General features: G+C 33.5%; 1 protein-coding gene across 7 annotated transcripts in view; it reads left to right on the forward strand.

The window, feature by feature from the left end:
- The window catches only part of SYT14 (synaptotagmin 14), a 297,741-nt gene that overhangs the window by 205,378 nt on the left and 78,090 nt on the right, over positions 1-14,273 (forward strand). Inside the window, exon 2 of one of the 7 annotated variants that reach the window (XM_077157699.1) lies at positions 7,974-8,041. The exons of the other annotated variants lie outside the window; for them this stretch is intronic. The gene's annotated coding sequence lies outside the window, so the exon portion shown is untranslated. The remainder of the gene's footprint in view (positions 1-7,973; positions 8,042-14,273) is intronic. 7 annotated transcript variants of the gene reach the window in all.

The following is a 14,273-nucleotide window of genomic DNA, read 5'->3' on the forward strand; positions in this document are numbered from 1 at the left end:
AAGTCTTTCACTTTTAAGGTTGATGTTAGCAGTAAGGTTGGTTGTCTTTACCCTTTAACAAAATTTCACATTATCTTTGTATTCTTATGTATTTCTCCCTTTATTTTGTCAACTTTTAGTTTTGAACATTGGCAATTTCTTATTACGTAATAGCTGTTTTGCCTTGTTGTGTCTTCTTAGAGAATCGCTCATTTTACCATTACAGAGTTTCATCAGCATGTCTTGTAATACCGATTATCTTTATGCCTACTTTTTTTTTGCATGAAATGTACCACTCTAGCTTTCTATGGGTTTTTTAGTGGTGTATCTTCTGATCTTTTATTTTCAATCTTTCACCAATTGTATAGTTAAAGTAGTTATCCTGTAGATAGTATGTAGATGGGTTTTGCTTTTTTAGTTTATCTGTTGCTGATCTTATGATAGGGTATTTGTTCCATATATATTTAATCTAATTGTCCATATGGTTATGTTTATTTCTGCCATCTTAATTTTTGTTTCTATTTATTCCCTATGTGTTTTGTTCCTTTTTTGTACTTTTCTTGCCCTACTTTGAATTAATCAAAATATTTTTATATTCTATTTTATTTCTTCTGTTGGTTTCCTAAGAATACCTATTTTTATTATGTTTGCAGAGTTTGTTTTAGGGCCTCTTTAATTTATTAATATCTATTTAGGTTCAGTATTATACCTCTATACGCTTACATTTGACACATCACACTTTCTCCTTCATGTTCTGTCTTCTCATTTCACATCTGACACTTCCTAACTGCCTGCTTATTCTTTCCCATCTAACAAATGGTATAGCTGAATATCATTATAGTTCTATTCATTAATCCCGCCTTCCTTTCATTGTTTTCATATTTTCTACTTGTAGATAAATTATAAAACATTATTATTTTTCCAACAATTACTTGTCTTTTAAGTTAATTATAAGACGTAAAAAATACATAAGAAGTAAAAATATTTATACATTTATCATCCTAATACACTTTAGGCTGTTCTACATTCTTTAACATTTATTTTAGTACATCGTTGCAAGCAGTACATTTCTCAGCTTTCCTTGATCTGAACGTGTCTTTGTCTTAACTTTTTTGAAGGATATTTTCCCTGGATAAAAAATTATGAGTTTTCAGAGATTTTTCCTTGCTTTGTAGATATTTTATTTTCCTGTGGTCTTCATGTGACTTAAAGTCTGTGGTATATATAATTTTTTTCCTTCATATATAATATATTTTTTTCTTGGGCTATTGTCATAATAGTCTCTTTATCTTTGATTTTCTGCAGTTTGACATGTTGGTCTTAGGAGTGGTTCTTTTTACATTTATTGAGTTTAGGATTTCCTGTGCTTATTGCATCTGTAAATTGATATTTACCATCAAATTTGGAACTTTGTGACTGGTATTTCTTCAGTTAATTTTTCTGCCCTAATCTTAGTTATTTTCTTCCTTTGGTAGTTTTATTTAGCATGTATGTATATTTTTTGACCTTTGATGTTGTCCTGCCAGGTTTCTAAGTCTCTTTTCTTTTTTTTTTCTATTTTAAGAAATCAATTTATTTTAAAAATTATATTTTTCTCTTTAATACATTTAACATCAACATTAACTTGCATTCTCTAAACATACACCTCAAAGTCAGGTAAGCTGGCTCCATGTAGAAGCGCTTAATAGAGAAGTTAAGATCCATGTTATGTACTGTGGAGAATCCACGTATGTCTAAACAGGAATCTACTTATTCTTTTTTTCTTAAAAAAGTTTTATTGAATTATATTCACATGCCATACAATCAGTCCAAAGTATACAAGTCACAGTGGCCCTTAGTATATACAACAGTCAATTTTAGAAAATTTCCATTACTCCAAAAAGAAAAAACCCATACCCCTTAACTGTCACCTTCCCATCTCTGTAAGTTTATTCATATTTTATTTTATATAAATGAAATTAAACAATATGTAGTGCTTTATGTCTGGCTTATTTTACTTAGCATAATATGGTGTTTTGTTCTTTTTTTAATTAGAAAAATGGAAGGTTTGCAGAAAAATCATATAAAAATACATTCCCACATACCCACCTATTGTTCACACTTTGCATTAGTGTGGTACCTCTGTTACAATTGATGAAAGAATATTAAAATATTACTGTTAACTATAGTCCATAGTTTACTTCAGGTATATTTTCCCATATACCACCATATTGTTAACACCTTGTGATAGTGTGGTACACTTGTTATAATTGTTAAGGGAACATTCTTGTATTTGTATTATTAACCACACACCATCGTTCATAATAGGGTTCACTGTGTTACATATCCCATGTTTTTCCTTCTAACTTTCATTCTAGTAACATATACAACCCCAAACTTCCCCTTTCAGTCACATTTCCTGCACATAATTCATTGTTGTTAATTACACTCACAATAATGTGCTACCGTTATCACTATCCATTTCCAAGCAATTAAAAAAACCTAATAAAAATCCTGCTCAAATTAAGCATCAGATCCCCATTCTCTATCTCCATTCTATCCCCTGGCAATGTATATCCTATATGAGTGAGTTTTCTTATTATTTTTAGTTCATATCAGTGAGATCATACACTGTTTGTCCTTTTGTGCCTGGATTATTTCAGTCAACATAATATCCTCAAGGTTCATACATGTTGTCACGTGGATCAGAATTGAATCCTTTTTTTTAAAAATATTTTTTATTGTATAGTATAACATACATACAAAGCAAAGAAAATAAAAAGCAATAGCTCTCAAAGCACACTTCAACAAGCAGTTACAGGACGAATCTCAGAGTTTGTCATGGGCTACCATACCACCTTCTCCGAGTTTTCCTTTTAGCTTCTCCATAATATAGGAAGCTAAAAGGAATAAATATTTTTTTATTTATTATCCCAATCACTTTTTTCTTTTTTTGTGTGAAAAATAACATATATACGAAAAAGCAATAAATTTCAAAGCACAGCACAGCAGTTAGTTGTAGAACAGACTTCAGGGTTTGATATGGATTACAATCCCGTAGTTTTCGGTTTTTACTTCTAGCTGCTCTAAAATACTGGAGACTAAAAGAAATATCAATTTAATGATTCAGCAATCATATTTGTTTGTAAGCCCTACTTTCTCTGTATAACTCCACCTCACCTTTGATCTTTCTATCCCACTCTTTAGGGGTATTTGGGCTGTGGCTGTTCTAACTTTTTTGTGTTGAAAGGGTCTGACAGTAATATGGGATAGGGAGATAGAACAAGCTGATATTCTGGAGAAGCTGGGCCCTCTAGTTTTCCAGGGCTTATCTGGTCTAGAGACCATCTGGAGGTTGTAGGTTTCTGGAAAATTACCCTAGTGCATGGAACCTTTATAGATTCTTATATATTGCCCTGGCTGGAATGGTTTTGGTTGGGGTTTGACAAGTTATGATAGGTAACAATGTCTAATTGATGCTTGTGTAACAGTGACCTCCAGAGTAGCCTCTTAACTCTACTTGCACTCTCTCGGCCACTGATACTTTATCAGTTAACACTTCTTTTCCCTCTTTTGGTCAGGATGGAATTGTTGGTTGAAATTAACATGGTCATTTTAGGCATGCTATGTTTCAAAATTCAATCACAAGTTGAATTTATCAAGAGTCTTATAGTTTTAGCATACTTAAGCAAAGAAAAATAAGACAACCTATTGATCACTATTGATATTGAGTTGTCCTCGTGCTAATTGAAAAGTGATAAAATTGCATGGTGTTAAATTTAGTTCTAGAAGAGGTTTTCTAATTTGATTTTGTAAGTTTTTATAAAAATACCGATCATCATGTCCTCAAAAGTTGCTGTGTTATTTAGGAAAATTCCATGAGTTTGTAGAAGTGAATTTGATATATCTTCCCTATATATGTAAATAAAGTTAGCCTTTTAATTTTTCCTTCTTTCATATGCATATATTTTTTTCTAGATCAAAATTAATTTTATTAATGGCCAACATAATAATACAGCTTATATCTTAATATTTTTACTTTTGTATTTAATTAAATATTTTAATAGTAACTTCTAATATAACCAATCAAATCTCATACATTATGTTAAATATATCCAGTGATTTATGTTTGTGCTTTTTTTAAAATATATTTATTGGGTGCCTACTTTATGATAGGAACTATGGTAGGAATCTCCTATATGTCATCACATTTAATTATTTAGTCAATCTTGTGAACAAAATATCCACCAGTATCCCCCAAATGAAATCGTGAATTGTTTTCACATGAATTTATATCTTCTAATCAGATTATTTTAACCACTCTTCTTAGACCTTGTCACAATTGGTTTTGGAAGACAATTTTAAAAAAATAGTGGTTGTATTATTCTGTTTTATTTTTTGCTCTTTCATTTCATTAATATCAAACAAAAAATATTATGTGACTTCATGGTCTATGAACCGAGAAGTTTCATTTCTCTGCTAGTCATGGTTGCATTAGTTTGAAGAAATATCTTTTCAACAATTATTTTGCTCGTTATTCAACAAAGTTTTTGAGTAATACTGTGTTTCAAACATGTTTCTAGTCATTGCAGGTACAAAGGTAGAGGATACAATACCTGCTCTCTCAGGGAGCTCATACTTTAAAACAGTTATCTGAACAAATAATCACAATACAGTAAAAGTTATGGAAGCAAAGTGTATTGTAGAAATATATAATGGAAACACTTAGCTCCATGTGTTTGCGCAGTTAGAGTATTTGGGGAGCAGGCAGATATGTTTGGCAGTGAACGATGAATGCAAGTGAAAAGGGTAGGTGAGAGTAAATCCTTGAACTATTTCCAAGAGGCAGTAACTGAGCTGATTCTTGAAGGACAATATGTAAAATTATCTAAGTGAACAAAAGGAGGAGGTGATGGATATGTCAGGCACATAGAGGAGCCTGTACCAAAGGCAGCATAAAGAAGAATGGCACATTGAGGAAATTGCATGGCTGGATGAAGGATGTAAGGGTCCTTGGAGAAGAAGAACTGAGAGATGAGGCTAGTGTAATAGGCAGGGACTAGGTCACTGAGTCTTTTATTAGAGTTTGATAAACATTTAGGATATTATACTGAAAATATTGAGAAGGCATTTAAAGATACATAACTAGGTCTATAGAACTATAGTACTATATAATAAAAACAAAATATTTTGCTCCCAGAACCTGAACAAGGATAAATTTGCTTCTGTTGTATAGTTTGGATGCAATTGTTAATATGGTAGAGAATGAACTCAGTTGCAGAAATAAACATATGGCATTGATCTCGTGAGCATTGTGAACTAGCCAGCCACATTAACTTGTACTTAATTACAGAACAGCCAGCTCCAAAATACTTTCACAAAGCATAGTAAACAAAAGTAATGACACTGATTTAATGGAATTTGAATTGGAACCTGACAAGTATATGATAGTGGAATATCTGGAAAATCTTTTTATTGAAGGTTAATATGATTAAGAATAGTGATTAGAGATTCATCTGGACAAAAGTCATCCTGAGCTCAATTGTAGAAATTCTTCGATGCTATTCCTACAATGAATAGAAAAGTTAATGTTGTATGTTTAGATTTTTAGTTGCTGTTGAACAATAGGAGAAATTCAGTCTAAGGAACAAAGCAAGGAAGGTAGAGTAGAGTAAAAGCAGATATAAAGTTTAGCAACTTTTTTTTTTTCAATCTGAGAATGAATTAGACTTCAAATATATGGGGTTAAATTTCAGAACTCTTGATATCTGTTGCACTTTTTTGTGGCTTTATTATATTTTTGTTTGTTTTAAATTGTACGTGGAACATAAATATTTTAGGCTCTAGAGTCATTCCAGGAGACAGCAGTCCTCCAGTCTTTCTTTTCGCGAGACCTTACATCTAGCCAGACAATCGGTAACTACCCAGGAATGAGACCAACCTTTATTCCAAGCCAAGTTGAAAACCAAGTAGACTGTTAAAAATTTACCCACTGAGAAGATTTTGCATCTCTATTGTCTTTCAGGACCACCTCTGATAGGGACTATAAAACCAAAGCATTCCACTTCTGACTAGTATTAAAATATTATTAGACATAATTTTTTTACCCTCTGTTAGCTAATCATAGTGTATTCTTCATGAGCCTAAAAAAATCAGGCCAAGAGAAAGCAGGCATAGCTTATAATACACACATGTGCCTCCCTAGACTCCTTGTTCCACATATATTTTTCAGTTCCTCTTGATGACAGAGTACAGCTGGACTTCTCCAGCTTTATGTCTAAATGATCATAAGTCGCCTACTTCATACTCAACAGGTTAGATCACATTGCTGTCTGGTGTCCCTTGCTCTTCCAGCTAGTCTCTGTTTGATACTCAAAAAAGTGATCTCAAAAAAGAAACACTTCACTTTTCTTGCTGAAGTGAGTATGAGTATGGTCTTGCTTCAGAGCCCTAAGAACCAAGAAATGAGAGGGGATGAATTCATTTTCACTCAGAAAATAGATGTACTGAATAAGATTTTACTGAAAGAAAGTCATTAGCCATATGTGGAATATGGTTTGAATCAGAGATTACTTCAAACCATGATAAAAATAAAGCAAACAAAGATTAGAGCTTCAAGACATAATACAAAAATGAATCTGAACTTCTATCTTCTAATAAAATGTGTTTGCGATGCAGAAAAAATTATAATTCAGTTCCACTGCAATTCTACCAACAGACTTTCCAATGATACTTTTTAGCATACAGACATTTGCGCAACATTTGGTTTGCTCAGTCTTAAGTGGTAGTGCTTCCTCCACCGTACCCTAGATCATCTGGACAGAATTATCTTGCTCTGGATTCTACTCAAAACTTATAGTTTTTTAGATCACCTTATAAATGGGTCAGAGCTGTTTACCCAAGTATGAAATAGGCTGTTTTCAAAGTGTAATGAGGCCAACAAAACCGTTTGTCTCCTTAGTGGGAGGAAGCACAAGGAATAGTAACTTCTCTTTAACTTAGGAGGAATATTCCATCTTTCCCCTGGGTCCTCAGGATCTTATTTGAGGTGTCAATCCCCTGCATTTTTGTAGAAGTTGGTTCTCAATTCTTTCACACATGTATATCTTACCAAGACACTTTATAACTCTTCTATTCCCCTGGCCCTATCATCAAGAACAGGATCAAGGAGATGTAGTATCAAATGCTGAGGCAGCTAAAGTCTCTGCAGAACATGTTGTGGCATAGAACAAGAATATTTTATTATGTTTCACTGAAACAGCACTAGAAGTATTGTTGACCTTGCCAGATGAAAATAACTTGGTCGTTCTGTTGGTTGTTCTGAATTGTTATGAAGAAAAAAAAAAAACATTTGCAAGATTAAAACTGCATATCAAATACCAAGGCTATATTACTTTGCTCAATAAGGAGGCTATCTGGAGTGGCAACTGCAGTCAAAGTCAACTTCTAATTAGGTTTATGATAATCTACATCATTTTTATTCCTGTTAATTTTTGCAGTGGACAAACTAGTGGAGGAAAGTACCATACTTGCAATTCTCAAGTCTCTGTCTTTTCCTCCAGGGATGCCTTGTTAGCTAGATAAAGGAAGCTCCAAAGGTTTCTTCCTGTCCCTTCCTATACTTTGTAACCATTGGTTAGAAAGCCATTGTTTGGATTCTGCCAATTGCTAAGAGTTTTCATTCTCATTGTAAACCCAAGAACTGGAGAAATAACAGCAGTGTGGTTTCTTAGATGTATTCTTAGGTGTTTGGTATTATCTGATGCTATTATATATATGGGATTGTTTTTAAGTTTCTCTTTCTAATTTTTCATTGCATGTATATAGAAATCAGTTGACATTTATGTTGTCCTCATATTCATCAACCTTGCTAAATTTACTTAATTTTAATAGGTTATCTCTAGATTATATTAGGTTTTCTACATCATGACCGTCATCTGAGAGTAATGACAGTTTTATTTCTTTCTTTCCAACCCTTTTACATCTTCTTTTTCTCGCCTTATTGCACTGGCTAGGACCTACAGTACATTGTTGAATAGAAGTGGTGATAACAGGCATCCTTGTCTCATTCCTGATCTCAGAGGTAAAGCTTTCAACATTTCACCATTAAATATGATTTTGCTGTAGGATTTTGTAGAAACTCTTTATGAGAGATTAAGGAAGTTGCCTTCTATTCCTTGTTTGCACAAATGCATTTTTAATCTATTATCACATTATTTTTTACCTTTATTCGTTCATATTAGATTGATTTTCAAATATTATATCTACTTTGAATTTGTAGAGTAACTTTGCATTCTTCATATAAATCCAACTTGGTTGTGATGTAGTATTCTTTATATAAATCTCAACTTGGTTTGCTAATATTTTGTATAGAGTTTTTGTATTTGTGTTCACAAAGGGGATTGGGTTGTAATCTTTTCTTGTAAGGTACTTTTTCAGTATTTAATGTCAAGACTATGCTGGCTTCATAAAACAATTTCAGAAGTATTCCCTCTTTTTTATATTATCTGAAAGATTTTGTAAAAGACTGTTGCTTTTCTTCCTTAAATGGTACATCATCAGTGAAACCAACTGGAACTGGAATTGCCTTTTTGTGAAGTTTTTAAAATTTCATTTTAAAAATATAGATTCAGTTTATTTATTAGATATGACTGTATAATTTTCCTTTTTCTTTTTGGGTCTGTGAATTTTTTAAATTAGAGAAGTTGTGGGTTAACAGAAAAATCATGCATAAATTTGGAGTTCCCATATTCCACCCTATTATTAACACCTTATATTGATGTGGCATATTTGTTACAATTAGTGAAAGCACATATTTATAACAGTACTATTAACTATAGTCCTTGATTTAACTTAGGGTTCACTATTTGTGTTGTGCAGTTCCATAGGGTTTTAAAAAAAAATCCTAATACTATATATGCAACCTAAAATTTCTTTTCCCTTTTTTAAGCACATTTCAGATATATAATTTAGTGCTGTTAATTATATTCACAGTATTGTATTATCATTACCATTATGCATTACCAAAACTTTTCCATCTACCCAAATAGAAACTCTATTTTAAAACTTAATCCCCAATTTTTTTACCCCCACCCCATCCCCTAGTAAACTATCTTATAGATTCTGACTCTATAAGTTTGCTTATTCTAGTTATTTCATTTCAATGAGATCATACAGTATTTTTCATTTTGTGTCTAGCTTATTTCACTCAGTATGATGTCTTCAAGGTTTATCCATGTGTTGCATATATCAGAACTTCATTCCGTTTTAGGACTGAACACTAATCCATTATGTATATATACCATATTGTGTTTATCCATTCAACAGTTGATACACACTTGGGTTATTTCCATCTTTTGGCAATTTTGCTACAATAATGCTACTGTGAAAATCAGTGTACAGATACTTGTTTGAGTCCTGCTTTCAATTCTTTTGAGTTTATACTTGGAGGTGAGATTGCCAGGTGATATGGTCATTCTGCACTTAACTTTCTGAGGAACTGCCGAACTGTCTTCCACAGTGGCAGCACCATTTTATATTCCTACCAGCACTAAACAAGTGTACCTATTTCTCTACATCCTCTCTAACACTTTTAATTTTTTTTTAATATTAGCCATTCTGGTGGGTGTGAAATGGTATCTCAAGGTGGTTTTGATTTGTATTTCCCTAATGGCTAATGGTATTGAGTATCTTTTCATGTGCTTTTAAGCCATTTGTATATCTTTTTTTGAGAAATGTCTATTGAAGTCTTTTTCCCATTTTTAAATTGGGTTATTTGTCTTTTGAATTGTTGATTTGAAGGATTTCTTTATATATTCTGGATATTAAAACCTTATCGTATGGGCCACAGTGGCTCAGCAGGTAAGAATGCTTGCCTGCCAAGCCCGAGGACCCGGGTTCGATTCCTGGTGCCTGCCCATGTAAAAAAAAAACCTTATCATATATGTGGTTTCCAAATGTTTTCTCCCATTGTATAAGATGTTATTTTATTTTCATGATAATGTCTTTGCAATGCAAAAGTTTTTAATTTTGATGAGGTCCAGTTTATCTCTTTTTTGTTGTTGTTGCTTATGCTTTGGGTATAAAGTCTAACAAGACATTGCTCAGCACAAAGTCCTAAAGATGCTTCCTTATGTTTTCTTTTAAGAGTTTGATAGGTCTGTGTTTTGTATTTAAGTCTTTGACCAATTTTGAGTTGATTTTTGTGTATGGTATAAGATAGGAGTCCCACCTTCATTGTTTTGCGAATGGAAGTCCAGTTTTCTCAGCACAAGTTATTGAAGATACTATTCTTTCCCTGTTGAGTGCTCTTTGACCCCTTATGAAAAAATCAGTTGGCTGATAATGTGAGCTCTCAATTCGATTTCATATGTCTGTATATATATCTTCCATCATATTAAGAAAGTTTCATTCTTTTCCTACTGTTTTAGGTAGTATTTGTATCAAGAAGAGGTGTTGGTTTTGGTCAAGTGCCTTAGTGGTTTTTGGCATCAGTTGAGATATTGGTATAAAATTCCCATGTGATGCCATTTGGTCCTGGGCTTTTCTCTATTGAGAAGTTTTTGATTACTGAGTCAGTCTCTTTACTAGTTATCAGTTTGTTGAAATCTATTTCTTCTTGAGTCAATATAGGTAGTTTGTATGTTTCTAGGAAATTTTCCACTTTATTAGGTTATTTACTTTGTTATCATACAATTTATAGTGTCCTCTTGTAGTCTTTTTTATTTCTGTGGGGTTCATAGTAATTTCCCCCTTTTTTTTGATTTAAGTTTCTCTCTATCTCTCTCTCTTTAGTCTAGCTAAAGGTTTATCAAAGGATTGATGTTTTTAAAAAACCTCTGAATTTTGTTGATTCTGTTATTTTTTAATTCTCTTTTTCATTTATCTCCATTTTGATCTGTGTTATTTCTTCCTTCTGCTTACTTTGGGTTTAGTTCACTCTTATTGTTTTATTTTCCAGTATCGAGGTTAAGTCTCGGATTTGAAATCTTTCTTCTTTTTTAATGTAGGTATTTAGAGCTATAAATTTCCCTCTCAGTACTCCTTTGCTGCATCCCATCAGTTTTGGTATGTTGTATTTCATTTTCATTCACCACAAGATATTTCCTAATTTCACTTCTGATTTCCTCTTCAACGCATTGGTTGTTTTAGAGTGCATTTCATAATTTCCACATATTTGTTAATTTTCTCTTTCTTCTTCTGTTATTATTTTTATTATTATTATTTTCTAGCTTCATTCCATTATGGCCAGAAAAGATACCTTGTATGATTTCAATTTTCTTTTTTGATTTATTGAGGCTTGATTGTGACCTAATATATACTGTATCCTGGAGGATGGTCTATGTGCATTTGAGAAGAATGTGTATTATCTTTGTTGTGAGGTGAAGTGCTTTATATATGTCTGTTTGATCTAATTTTAGAGTATCATTATAGTCTTATTTTCTTTATCAATCTTCTGTCTTAGATGTTCTATCCATTATTCAAAGTGGTATATTGAAGTATCCTGCTACTTATGTAGGACCATCTATTTTTCCCCTTCAAATATGTCAATATTTGCTTCATCTATTTGGGGACTCTGCTGTTAGATGCAGATGTATTTATAATTATGTGTTCTTTTTGACTATTCCCGTTTATCAGTATATAATGACCATCTTTGACCATCATATTAGTTCTTTACTTAAAGTCTGTTTTATCTGTTACTGGTGTAAATACCTCAACTCTATTTTGGTTACTACTTGCGTGGGATATATTTTTCATTCTGTCACTTACAGCCTACTTATATCTTTGAATTTAAGTGAGTCTCTTGTAGACAGAATATGGCTGGGTCATGCTTTTTTGTCCATTCTGCCAGTTTCTACCTTTTGAAGAGTTTAATCCACTTCATTTACAGTCACTATTGGTAAATCAGGAATTTCTTCTTCCATTTTGCTATTAAGTCCCAGTAAGTCTTACATCTTTTTTGTCCCACAAATCTTCCCTTTATGCCTACTTTCATATTTATTTGATGTTTTTTATTGTACCATATCACGTCTCTTCTCATTTCTGTCTGGATGTATTTTTCATATATTTTCTTTGTAACTACCATGACATTACACCTTAATATCCTAAATACAGAAAATATTTTATTTGATATAACTTAATAGGATATACAACCACTCCTCCTATACCCCTCCGTCCCCCTACCTTTTTTTTAGTACTTGCTACCAATTATATCTTTGAACTTTGTATGTACGAAACCATAGATTTAGCATTAGTTTTATGCATTTGCATTTTAGTACCTGTAGGAAATACCTTTCAGCCTGAAGAACTCCTTTTAGCAGTGCTTGTTAGGGTATATTTAGTAGTAATGAACTCTCTCAGCTTTTATTTATCTTGGAATGTCTTAAGCTTTCCCTCATTTTTAAAAGAAAGTCTCACCAGATATAAAATCATTTGTTAGCAGTTGTTTTCTTATAGCACTTCAAGTATTTCAATGCATTGCCTTCTTGCCTCCTTGCCGCCATGGTTTCTAATGAGAAATCAGAACTTATTCTAATTGGGACTCATATATAACATGTTGCTTTCTTTTGCAGCTTACAGAGTTCTTCCATTGTCCTTTGCATTTGACAATTTGATCAATATGTGCAGGGCATAATTTTCTTCAAGTTTATCCTGTTTGATGTTCTCTGAGCTTCTTGGATGTTTTCTGTCATTGTTTCTTTAAATATCCCTTCTGCCACTTCTTCTTCTAAGACTCCTATAATGCATATGTTGGTACAGTTAATGGTGTCCCACAGGTGTCTGGGGCTGCTTTCACTTTTAATAATTCTTTCTCCCTTTTTTTGCTGCTCAGGCTGACTCATTTCAGTTGTCCTGTCTTTGAGTTCACTGATTCTTTCTTCTGCCACTTCCAATCTGTTGTTGAAACTCTCCCTGGAATTTTTCGTTTCAGTTATTGTGGTCTTCAATTCCAATAGTTGTTTTTGATTCTTTTAAATTTTTCTCTCTTAGATTCTCCTATTGTTGATTTTTTTTTCCTGTTATCCTTTAGTTTTTTCTCTGAATTTTTCTTCATCTACTTGAGCATATTGAAGTTCATTTGTTTTTTTAAGTTTTTGTCTGGTATGTCTAGTCGGTCTTCTTCATCTGTGTTTTCTAGATTTTTGTCCTGTTCCTTTGCATGAGCCGTCATTTCTGATTTGTTTGTCTTATATAATCTTTTGTTGCATTGTATGTCTTAATATTTAAAATTTTGAACTCTGAAATTTTTTTCCCAAAATATCTGTTTCTTGAGCTTATAAACCAGCTGGTGGTATGAAAGAGATTTTCTTGAATGTCAGTCCTCCTGTAGGATAAGGTCTGCCGAAGTGAATGCCAAGTGCAGGGTTCTCCCTGTCTTTTCTGGACCTGTATGTTGCCTTGGACTTGTGTTTGCTAGTAGTCTTAGACATTCCTGTATTTAAAGGAGTTGAATGCCCCCCTACTTCCCAGGAGACAGATGTTCTCTCTCTCTCTTGAATGTTTCAGAGCTTCACTTAAAGCCTCTCCCCAGGGTATCTGCCTCAGCTGTTTCTTGCACTGCCTTCATTGTCTACCTTCATCGTCTCAAGCTGCTTTTGCCTGTAGGGCAAATTTTGGAAGAGTGGGCTCCCTGGAAAGGATTTTTCCATGTCATTCTTTCCCAGCAGGAACAAGTCTAGGGACCCACAAGGGATGTGCCAGGCCATCTCCAAGCTGCCCTGAGAGGGAATGGAGGAGAGTCTAGCAAGGGTGCCAGGAGTTTCTTACATGGCTTCCGAAGCTGTGCTTTCTTGACCTGCCTGACAAATGCAGCCCTTCAGCTATCCTCTGCAGCTTTTTGGAAGCATGCCATCTTTAAATCTCCTTGACAGCCTCTGTCTGGGGCAGGTTGGAAAAATGACTGCCCTCAGAGCCCTGCCCCAGTAATTCTGAAATAGCTGATCAAATTAGCTACCAGCCCATGCCCACCTGTATCTTAGGGAAGTGGTTTGTTTGGTTCCCTTCTGGTGCCAGAAAGCTACACCATGATCCACACTTCACTGCAGCCTGCCATGCAAGTTGAGGCTTTCTACTGTGTAGAGAGAGCAGTTTGCTGATATTTACCATAATTTACCAGCCTTTTCCTTGCACACTTCCCTGGATGTTGTACAGAGTTCTACTGGACTCTGGAGTTTCAAAGTAGTTGATTCCTACAGTTACTACCTGTTTAATAGTTGTTCTATGGAAGGGACTGATTCCTGGAACTTCCTACTCTACCATCTTCCCATAGTCTTCCCTGAGTGTGTTTTTTTAGAAATTTGTCTGCATCATCTTAT

This window comes from Tamandua tetradactyla, chromosome 4, assembly GCF_023851605.1.
Source record: "Tamandua tetradactyla isolate mTamTet1 chromosome 4, mTamTet1.pri, whole genome shotgun sequence".
NCBI lineage: Eukaryota > Metazoa > Chordata > Mammalia > Pilosa > Myrmecophagidae > Tamandua > Tamandua tetradactyla.